We start from the raw sequence: 12193 nt of genomic DNA on the forward strand, positions 1-12193 counted from the left end.
TATCAGGCCACATTTCCAAAGTGATTATAGCATTGTAAAAATATGCCTTTTTCTTCATGCTAGTGGCAAACACTAGAATATTGTTAACGCTTCATTAAAATACTGTCCTGAGCATAGACCATTTAAAAGATGGATGTAGCTAGTATGAGTCACCCACTGGTTTGTGAAATCCCATTTCGAAGCATTGAGGTGAACGTCTTCACTGCTGCTGCTTTTGGTGTTTCGATGTGATGAGAAGGGGAAAGCCTGAGTGTAAAACTGCGTGCTCATTGGTTAAAGACTTGTTAATCACAAGTTGTTACCCAGTGGACATACCCCGGATAGTCCTCCTTTCCAAGACACAATATGACCAAAATTTTAAAATTAGACTTTTTATGACCTGAACTGAGCAACTGAACCCACAAACTCATTATAAGTGTTTACCACATGTATCACCCACTGGTGATCATTAAAAAGAATATAGGTTTAAGGCACATTCTTGTCAAGCGACCAGATCAGTTCCAGAGTTTGAACTTCCTGGGATTCTGATTAATAGATTTTACAGTCTTCATGTAAAGAGTGTAAGAAATGAAGGCCTGAGTAAAAGAAAAAGTAAACTAATTACTAACTAAAAGTATCATATTTGCGAAAATCAGGCTTATAGTTCATTGAAGCAAACTATAAATTCACCTCTAACTTCAGTCTGTAGGCAGCACTGCAAAATTTGAGGCACATACACCAAATTTTAATGGGTTCTTTCCCTTTCTCATCTCTCCATTAACTTCCATGTAAATAAGTTGAGTACTTTTTGTGTAATCCTACTAGAAGTCAATGTGGCAAACAAATAGTAATGCAAACATAACCTCCTTGGCAGAAGCAATAAAAACTCTCATTAAGTCAAGGAGTGAAATGGATCTGCAGCACTTAAGCTTAAACCCGAAAAAGACGGAAGACAAATCATGAATAACAAGTAATATCGTAAATAACATTTGGGAATGAATGAAGCTGTCCGTCTTCACTAAAAGTTAGATGAGCATAAAAACCAAAAATCTAAGCTGACAAGCTTGAACAGGTGACACATTTTACTTATGCAAAGTGTTCATTTAGTGGAATAATAGGCAGCGCCTTCTCAGTGATCTGATCCTGTATTCAGCATGTGTCTACAACAGCGTCACTTTGCAACCATGCAAAACATTTTTAGTTCTTCATCAATTTTTTCAAGTGTCTGCACCTCAAGCAGCCCAGTGACAACAATGGACTGAAATGAGAGGTAAGTAACCTTTTTAACTGTACATACCAGTTTTCTAAAACTGAGGTACTCTGTGATCAAACCAGGTTCAAAGAAATGTTAATCAGTCTTATCAAACACCTCAGTTATCTCAAATCATATTAAAATGTTCAGTGGCATTGTCACTGTCACTGTAATTTCATTATGCTTGTATAATGGCACTGTAAAGTCTTGATCATAATCTTTTTTTTGTGAGTTTTTGCCATAATTAAAATGGGCACAAATGATCTACTACCATCTGCACGCCACTGTTGTCCCCTCTTTGTTCACAAAAACATGTCCGAGTTATCTGTTATTCCTAAAGCTAGCAAATTTTTTTCCCCTGAACAACACATTTGTTGCCAAATTGTTGTGGCCAAAATCATCTCCAAGATGCAAGGAGAACAAAAGTGTCTGCATGTTGTGTGCTTATCTTTTTATTTTATGTTGATGTGATTTTGCTTAGTTGTTTTTTGTGGCATGTACATATGTCAGGTGACTTATGTTGCAAGCCAATTTCCCCAAGAAGACAAATAACTGTAACCATCTATCTGATCGTCAGACCAAGATTAAAGAAATCTACTACTTCTTACAAGCTACACTCAAATTCAAATGCATGTATTGCGATACTGACTATTTTATTTATTAATAAATCTACGTAGAGTGCACACACACATGCATTCACAGCAAAAGATGCTAATGGTAATGACAGTAGTCTCTATATAATCCCACCTAGCTCACATTTTGTAACATGTCTATTGCTGCACTGACAAGATTTGCTTTTGAGAACACTGTGTTTGGAGCACTGCTACATTATTTTCAGACTTAGGGGTGCTTACAGATGCAAGGCAATCCCCAGTTTCCCACTCTCCTGCCCCCACCATTCATTTGAAAGACAAACAGACTTTCCATCTGTCTAAAAGAAGCTGTCCACTCTAATCAATGTCTATGTGACACCTTCTCCCTCTTCTTAGCTTAGTCTTAGCAAAGACAGGACATCTGTGAGAAAGAACAGGTGGAAGACACAGTAAATGCCCTCAGGGTGGAATTAAACCCCGGACTCTGCATTAGCTTCATGGCATATGGCTAATGGCCACTGGTATACTTCACCCCAGTGAGCTGTACCAGTGCCCATGAATATACATATTAGGCCATAAAACTATCCAATAACTTATTTATGCACACATATCTCTTAGGGAACTAAACCCAACTGTATAAAGTTAGTCACGCTAGGCTATCCTACTAGCTAAGTTAACTAAAGTAAACAAAATAAACAATGTGATGCTACTGGGAGTCACAAAGTTCGACCATTTGGGAGTGATGGGAAAGAGAAGAGAGCAGGGAGAGACAGGACAAAATAGGAGAGAGACAGAGCCAGAGTTTCATAATTGCTAATGATTAAATACAGCAGTGGTGTGTAAACACACAGGGAGTGAAAAGAGGTAATGGCTTCACGAGAAGCCCTCCCAGCAGCCTATTGCAACATAACTAAGGTATGGTTAAGGGTCACCTGATCCAGCCCTACCTATAAGCTTTATCAAAAAGAGAAGTTTTAAGCTTAATCTCAACAGCACAGAGTGTTTGTCTCCTCAATCCAAACTGGGAGCTTGTTTCATAGTTAAGCCCCCTATAGTTAAAGGCTGGTTATTGAACTTTTACAAACTCCAGAAATCACCAGTAAGCCAGCACTGTGAGAGCGATTTGCTTTGTTTGGATTATTATAATGTACTGTGAGGTCTTTAAGATATGAAAGGGGCATTAATATTCAATCTTTTATATGTGAAGCTAAAGATATTAAATTGAAGTCTGAATGTAACGGGGAGCTAATAAAGGGAAGTTAACATGGGAGATGTATGATCTCTCTTTTTAGTCTGACATAATACTGTCAGTGTAGCATTCTGGATCAACCAAAAACTTTTCAGGAAACTAAATAACTAATCTTGACTGGTTTCTCTTTTTTTGTTTTACTGCAATCATACAATCAATTCCTTTTGAAGGGAAACCTCTTGCAGTGGCAGTTACAAAGTTTCAATAAAAAAATAAATAGCTATATTTAAACACATGGAGACACAAAAGTATATAGACACTCAGTCACACAAAGTTTCCCCTTTGTGTGAAAAATTATTCCATATTACTAAAAATGTAACTAGCTCCTGTGAGCTTTTCAAGGTTTGAAGGCATTCTGAAGATTTTAGGATCATTTTTGCCTTTTTCATCAGTCTAAAATTAAATCCAAGCGCAGTCAGCTGACTCATGCTTTCCTTTACAAATCACGCAAAGCAACTTCCAGCGTGTCACCATGCATGAGTACATCAGCAATGTACATTCTATATTTTCTAAATCACAAATGTTTAAAGTGCTTTAAAATTTGTTCAGTTTCAAACACAAATGTTTGACGCGAAGCTTCAGCATATAAATAACACCAACATAACACTCGCAGTCTGCTACGCAGCAGCTGTAGTAGCAACAGGACACAGCAATATAGCTGTAAGTTTAGACAGGTCATTTATCACATGTAACACAGCATGTGCTCGTCATCTGTATGTGGCTGGTAGAGTAATGGTTAGAAAAAGATATTGCAGCAATTAAGAGCTTCTTTTATGTAGCTGAAAATCACGCAAGCCTCAAGGCACGCTCACAATAAGTTCGGGTCTTCCAGTCAATTCCATGGCCACAGGTGTGAAAACCAAACACGTAGGCGTGCAGACTGCTTCTACAAACATTTGCAAATGAATGGGTCGCTCTCAGGAGCTCAGTGAATTCCAGCATGGTGCTCTGATAGGATGCCACCTGTGCAACAAGTCCAGTTGTGAAATTTCCTCGCTACTAAATATTTCACAGTCAGCTGTTAGTGGTATTACAACAAAGTGGAAAAGACTGGGCCAACTCAGCCACAAAGTCATAGGCCATGTAAATCACAGAGCGGGCTCAACGGATGCTGAGGTGCATAGTGTGCAAATTTGACCAACTTTTCCAAACTTCATGTGACCTTCACATTAGCTCAATAACAGTTTGTAGAGAAATTCATGGAATGGGTTTCCATGGCTGAGCAGCTGCATTCATGCCTTACATCACCAAGTGCAAGGATAGCGTCGGCTGCAGTGGTATAAAGCACTCTGCCAAGGGACACTAGAGCAGTGGAGACTTGTTCTATGGAAGGATAAATCATGCTTCTCCATCTACTCTAATCTGATGGCCGAGTCTGGGTTTGGTGGTTGCTAGGCAATGGCACTAGTCTGACTGTATTGTGCCAAGTCTAAAGTAAGGTGAAGGGAGATTTATGGGGTTGTTTTTTTAGGAGTTGGGCCCGGCCCCTTAGATACAGTGAAAGGAACTCTTAACGGTTCAGCATACCAAGAACTTTTGGACAATTTCATGGTCCAAACTTTGTGGGAATAGTTTGGGGATGGCCACTTCCTGTTCCAACATTACTGCGCACCAGTGCACAAAGTAAGATCCATAAAGACATGAATGAGAAGTTTAGTGTGGAAGAACTTGACTGGCCTGCACAGAGTCCTGATCGCAACCTGACAGAACAGCTTTGGGATGAATTAGAGCAGAAACTGAAAGTCAGGCCTTCTCGTCCAACATCAGTGACTCACCTCACAAATGTGCTTCTGGAAGAAAGACCTAAAATTCCCCTAAACACTCCAAAATCTTGTGGAAAGCTTTCCCAGAAAGGTTGAAGCTCTTATAGATGCAAAGCGTGGGCACACACCATATTAAACCCTATGGATTAAGAATGGAAGTTCATATACATGTAAAGGCAGACGTGTATATGAACATTTTTATTTATGTAATGTTTTCTGTGGGATAGCGTTCCTGTCTGAAGTGATGGGAAAATATTTTAATAACCTGTCTGAGAAATGTGGTGGTAAAAAAACGCTTAACTTGTAGTATGTGAGAAAATATCTGAGTAGCTTTATTCTGTGGAAATTCTGCCAAATTGAGTTTTCTTATAAGCTTTGGTATCACCTGGGAAACGAGGGCTATCTGTCGACTCAACAATTGGTTGTTTTAATTGGTATTCGCCCAACAGCGCTGTCAGACTCAAGGATTTAAAAGAGAATCACAAATCATAATCCTGCTTTTACAAGATTTTAAGTTGTTGAAAGCCCCGGTGATTCTTTAAACTTTCTGTACAAGCAGACACCTCAGTGGATGCATACTACGCAGGGCCTCGAGAGCCCTCGCCACAGGGCTTCGACAGCATGCGCTTTGATGTGTGGTTAGATGCATAGACACTGAGAGAAGAAGACAGGCAGAGAGAGGGAACAAGCAAGTATTAAGTTGAAGGCCATGTTAGTTTGAATCTACACTCTCAAGCCTGAGAAAAGCCTTTCAAGTAAAGGAGTACTGAAGAAAAGTCACTGGAGGAAAAACTGCACTATCAACAAAGTGTAATCGGGTCATCTTCATAATTAGTCATTTACTGATGTTTAGCAACCAACAGACAACAAGATGAGCCTTGCATAGCCCCTAATAATGTGTATGCTCTAAATAAAATGCTTTGCATTTGGGGGGGGGGGGTGCTGCCAGAGATTCAGTGTATTAATAAGGAAGAGTTATTTTTTTAACTTGCAACATTTTTATTTTTAAAAATCTATGAACAGCTAATGTCTATTCTCTGTAAAAAAAAAAACAACCAACCAAACAAACAAACAAACAAACAAAAACAAAACCCCGAAAACTATTTAATAAATAAAAGTAATAAGTGAAGAAAAAAAAGCAGTAAAATATTTTGTGATTTGTAAACAATCGAGAATCCAAACGTGTCCTCTCTTCAATATGTGGCCTGAAATATATAAATATACTGTTTTTTGTTTTGCTTTTAATATATGATTTCTTAATATACAAACATCATATGAGTTTTAAGAGATGATGCATGAGCAGCATAGCTAAGCAATGACTCCCCTAATTTGTGAGACATATGTTCCACTCACTCACATTTATAGCAATATGTCACTGCTAGTAGGACAGGTCTTGCCAACCCTTCGAGATAAAAAATATGAGGAGGGTGATTTTATTTAAAAGCTCATTTAGCATTCATGTATAGTACCTTTAGCCCAGGTTCCTAATGGCCTGTATCCCCTTGGATTTGTAAGAAGATGTATGAAAATGCAAATATATCAGCAGGAAGTGCACTCAGCTGTCTTGGCATACAAAAAGATTTGATAGAATTGCATTAAAAACTCAGACTTCAGGGGGGAACCTTTAGCTTATTTTAAACATTTAACCACTGGTTGTGTGTAATGTTAGGAGAATTGAAAATTATGACTATTCAGTACTGTTTTGATTTTATTCTAACTGATCATGTCAAATTAAAATGCAACATTCTTCTCTGACAGTTCTTTACATATCGAAAACGCCTGCAGAAAAGCTATATAAGTGCACTTTTATTTGCAACAGTACCCTTTAGATAGGCATGCAATCTATCTATCTATAAGTATTCAAGGAGAAGCTAATGCTAACATGTGTATAATGATTGAGACAAAACTCTGGAATGGAGATGCTTGAATATGAGATCTCATTATCTAATTCCTATTTCAGGCTGTTTGCAAAGCTTCTTTGCTACATTTTTCAAATAGTTGCTGTGTGGCCAAAACACACCGATTATTCCTCCTTTTTCCCTTCTCAACATTTCAGTTACCTCTAAAGCACCTAGTGCACCACTACGATGTGTGCTGGGGTATTTAAAGAGAGAAATTAATTGTTTTTCTTTCATTTTGGTGAATTAATGAAGTTTGCAGGAAACAAAGAAACTCCAGAGAATATATGTTCACAGATTATGTTATTGGGTTGTAATATTCTTTCTGACATGGAGTTTTACAGAGACACACACATCCAAATGCACTGTTCCTCCACTTTCTGTGTTTACCCAATTCAATAATGAACCTCCAGTTATATGACAGATTAAAATTGTGGGTATACTTTGCTGTGCAAAACCAGTTTAACCCTTATATATTGTAAGTGATCCAAAATACACAAAAATGAAAATATGTTAAAGTTCTAGATTGCTCTGCACATAATACAATTTTTTGTACGTTGAGGGTGTTTTGCTTCGTATTTCACAAGTATCCATTCATATGGATTTTTGATCCCCCAGACCAGTGATGGTTTTTTGTGAATTCTGAAACACTGTACATGTCATATGTGTATTTTTATGAGACAGTGGAGACAGAATTCAAGGATGAACTTGGCACTATCAGAAGACAGTGTTTTTGTTCCCATGACATTTGCCCAGATTCCCACAGAGACAGGCACCTGCTGATCTTTGAAGGATCACGGAGGAAATTTGAAACAGTGAAAGAGTAAAACAGCATAAAGGATGCTTCACATGCAATGCAACAACAGTATCGCTGCACTCTGAAACCCATTATTTCCTACGGTTTGCCCCACCCATGCACAGTTTGCACTGAGCAAAGCATGGAGCAGTACAAGCATGCTGTCCAGAGAGCACTCACACATTCAGCGACTGTGGCACACTGTGATGCATGACCATTTAAAACCAAATGTGCAGAGGCCATAAGAGCGATTATATATGGTGCATCTGCACTTAAAAGAACCTGCAATTTAACAAAATAGCCTTAAAAAAGAATGAATTTATTCTGACCTAACTGAGATTAAACCAACTGAGAGCTAATTGAGATTAAAATAGACATCAAAAGAGGGGTTAGAGGGTCATGAGAGTATAAAGGCAGCTGAGAAGCCATTTCAATGAGTGTAGGAAACCAAGTCCCACACACACACACACACACACACACACACACACACACACACACACACACACACACACACACAGTTTCCTACCACTGCTGCTGCACAAAACAAGTGTTTCATTAAGTATTATTTGTTTTCTAAGTGTTGATTATTACACATGATATTTATGATGATTTTTATGATATAGCAGTTAGAACATCACTGTAACGGTCATACATGATTGTATGAAAAGATCCAACAGCTTTAGAATTTGTTTGCCATTTTCTTTAAAATATATTTCAGTCATCGCGGCAATTATCTTTTCATGTCTTAAGTAAAACAGTACATGTATGATAATAGATGTTTTACCTCAAAAATGACCATTCCAAAGTCTAAAAAATAGACTCTCCCAGATCACTAATGCATTTATAGATTATAAATCAATATATAGTTTAAAATTTGGTATAGACACATGACCTAGACCTATACTGTGAAAGCATTGAGTACTTATCAGGGTTATAAATGGTACTAGTGTACTAGTGGCTTGTTAAGGATTTATCCCAGAGTACTCTCTGGCTTCATACTGCTAATTACTCCAACCCTAACCAGAGGTAATACAATCCCAAATGATTTCCTTTGGACAGCTGGGACCGAATGTAGGAAACACGCTTATCAGGTGCTGTAATGTGTCTTCGCTAAGAGTTGGTTCGTGAATGTGTGGAAGTCCACTGTCTCCTTGTCAGCAGATGTCAGCTGGACGTCTGCCAAGCCGGCCCAAGCAAGCCTTTTTGTTTTTTCCTCTTTTTCTTTCTTGTTCCTTTTCACAGCAATCTCACTGTAGAGCTATGCAGAGAGAAAAAATGCAGTATTATTTCAACACAAGTTAACTTTCTTTATTGAAACAAAGCTACAAGGAACCGCTATGCATATCCAGAGTGACAAACAGACACGGTCAATTGTTACAGTATATGACTCATGTCGGAAACTCACATATTTAATGTTTTCTTGTGAGTGGACTTAAGTTAGCAAAGTAAGAGTGAACATACACCACAGAGAGCCTAATATTTGCTTGAAGTCTAGAGTTTCCCACGGTTTTCACAAGCTGTCTGATAAATGAGAGCACGCTGTGGGAGGCATATTAATCACTAAAGCTCAACACTGAGACACAAAATCCTCTTTTGTTTTTATACTCAGCCCACCTAGCTAGGTTTTATAGTACTAAGGGTCAGTCTTTAGTAACACCAGGCACACTGTTTTTTGGGGATTTCTTTTTATTTACAGCACTCAAAGGATGAGCATGTGTGCATATGTGTCTGTGTTTGTGTAAAGTTCAGGCCTCGGGTTTGTGAGCTTAAACCTTTTTCTTCTTGCGCACATACTGTCAGAAACTCTGGTAAGATAAACACCTTCCATGCCTGGCAGATATCACACCTTCTGCATCGCATCTGCACTTCTTAAAGTGGGAACTTGTAAGGAGAGATGAGCAGTGCAATAATGTATAATAACCCATTTAACACTGGTGTAAAGGATCATTTCCTTGTATTTAATTTGCTGGAAAGCTGCACCAGATAAAAAAAAAGATCAGAACCAATCACCACAGGCCAATACATTCAATTTGAGCACAACTGAGTTAGGGGCACGCTGATGTTAACTGCAGAGTTTAACCTTCACCACAGATGATGATTATGAGCTGTGATTACTTATAATTCTTCAGCGGCTGATTCGAGTGCTATAAACATATTTTCCGAGTTTCTCTAAAAATAACCGTGCACTTTCTTTTTCTTCCTCTTTTCCTTCCCTTGTTTTGTCAAGTAGGAGGACCTTTACTTTCTTTTTTTTTGATTGCTTGAGCATGGCCCCTGAGTTGGGAGCTTGCTCAACTTGATCCGCTTTTTTATTCTCACTGCTTGCCAATTTTCCTGACAACTGAAGCAGAATACAGACGGAGAGGGAGAAAAGGAGGTTTGAGGCTGACGCAAAAGCATGACAGTCTGTCTCTGCCCTTTGTGATGGCTGTGGTCACCCTTTAAGCAACACCCCCAACATCCCCTCCTTTTTTCCTCCCGCTAGCCTTACCAGAACAGGGTTTATCATCTGTGATGAAGTACCCGTGGTCTGGGAGGGATCAGCCCTGGATGTTTATTACATTAGGTCAGCATGTACTAATGGAGAAACTCCTGCAGACCATGTCATCATCACAGGGCAAAAACCGATACTAAGCAGTATTACCTCTTCCTCTTCTTGCCCTTTCTGTTCTTTTCTTTTTTCTTTTCAAAAGGTTAAAAAAAGCGCACACATACACACACACATTCACATTAACACAAGAAGGGTCATAAACAGAAACAATTTTTTTATATTACAGTGTTTACTTCTGTAAATGTTTCATTATATATGAATATATAGTCCCTTTCTCTCATATGCAGTATTGCACAAAGACTTTATTTCACTAATTCATATTTTGTTAGAATAATGATAAACAGGTTTTGTGTCATGGTCCTGGGCCATGTTGGCCCAGTATTCTTGGTTCCTTGTATTTTCGCTCCTTATTTAGGCCATGTTTTCTGAGGTGTCCTGTTGTGGTGTTCCCTAAGTGTTTTCCCTTTGTGACTCTTACCCCCTTTGTGCCCCTCTGTGTATTTATGAGCTCTCGTCTCTCTTTGTGTTTATTCCATGTTTCCCCCAGCCTGTTATGTCTGTGTTCTCCCCATGCTCTCTCTCCTCCTGTCTGAACCTCTGTGTACTTCCTGTTTTACTTTGACAGTCTCTCGTCAGTATGCGTCATGTTGTGTTCACTCCTGCCCTGTCTCGTTATGTTTATCAGTGTCACCTGTGTTCCCCACCTGTGTGTAATCTCCCTGTGTTCTCTGAGTGTATTTAAGTTGTGTCTTCTGTCATGGTAGTTGCTGGTTCGTCTGTGTTGTTTCCCCTCGGTCTCCCTGCGTCTCTCCATATGTTTTTCCCCGGACCTCCCTGCATCTTCGTTTCTGGTTTGTCTTATTAGTTTACCCAGTTTAGGTTTCTAGTTTCATGTTTTGCCACCCTTGCTGTTTGTATTGACCCACTATCATAAATAAACACTCACCTGCACCAGAACTGCCGCCCTTTTGGTCCTTACTACAAATCCACACGGCTTGCCCTGCAAACCGTGACATTTTGGGTCATTCTTATAAAAAAAATAATCATGATGCCAGTCAATCATTTTCCAGATTCTGTTGTGCAGTGGATCAAAATCTGCTCTGCATTCATCAGTTTTGATAAGATCCCCTCAAACAAGCCTCAGACCATGACAGAGCCTCCACCGTGCTTTATAGATGGCTGTAGACACTCACTGTTGTACCTCTCTCCTGACCTCCACACAGAGGGACAGCAATTTCAAATTTAGATTCATCACTCAATCTAAATTTCCATTCTCATCAGGCTTCAGCAAACAGTAGTTCTTAAGGATATAATTTTCAGATGCCGTTCATAAATAGTTCTCACTACTTCATTGGTCCTCCTTATCTGGTTTCCTTAGATTTTTTAACGACACAATGTACACCGTGCTGAGAAGTTTTTGTTAGGTGTCTTTTTATGCTAGAATGTTTCATAGGTCAGTGTTAAGTGGCATAACAGAAAACATGATCAGGTACAAGGACTAGACTGAAAATAATATTTAAAAAGAAAAAAAAAACACCTAATGTCTAGGTGAAAGTGCAACTAGTCAAGACCACGTCAAAAAAAAAAATTTACAAGAAAGTGCTTAGAAGTAACACATAAACTCTATATGGTCTACTATAGACTGTCTATTATAATTTTTCACAATACTCTAAGATTCTAAATATTTGGCATGAAGTAATGAAAGAATCAGGTAAAATATTTTAAAAATCAGTGTTTAGTATACTATTGTGTTTGTCTGCTTATGTTAAATGAGAATGCACCTGTATAAGATATGCATGTGCTTTGCTCCAGCAGTGACTTTACTCTGACTTGTGCTGTTCAGGTGTTTGACAAAGAATAAGCTGCCAACTCACCGGAGGCCCACAATTAGCGCTGAGCAGCTGCTAAGCTTTCTGTGCCATAACAATTCACACTCTGTGGACACAGACTGTCAGCCTTGCAAGATCAGCTGTACAGAGCCATAAGCTTACTTGTCTTCGTTCCTAGTTTCAGTCTCCTCTCCTAGATTTGTGAATGTATGCAAAAAGGCAGTACACCTTCTACTTTTATGCTGAATGCTAAGTGCCAGTGATCCATCCCGGAGCAGGCCAC

This window comes from Rhamphochromis sp. 'chilingali' (assembly GCF_963969265.1).
Source record: "Rhamphochromis sp. 'chilingali' genome assembly, chromosome: 16".
Lineage (NCBI taxonomy): Eukaryota > Metazoa > Chordata > Actinopteri > Cichliformes > Cichlidae > Rhamphochromis > Rhamphochromis sp. 'chilingali'.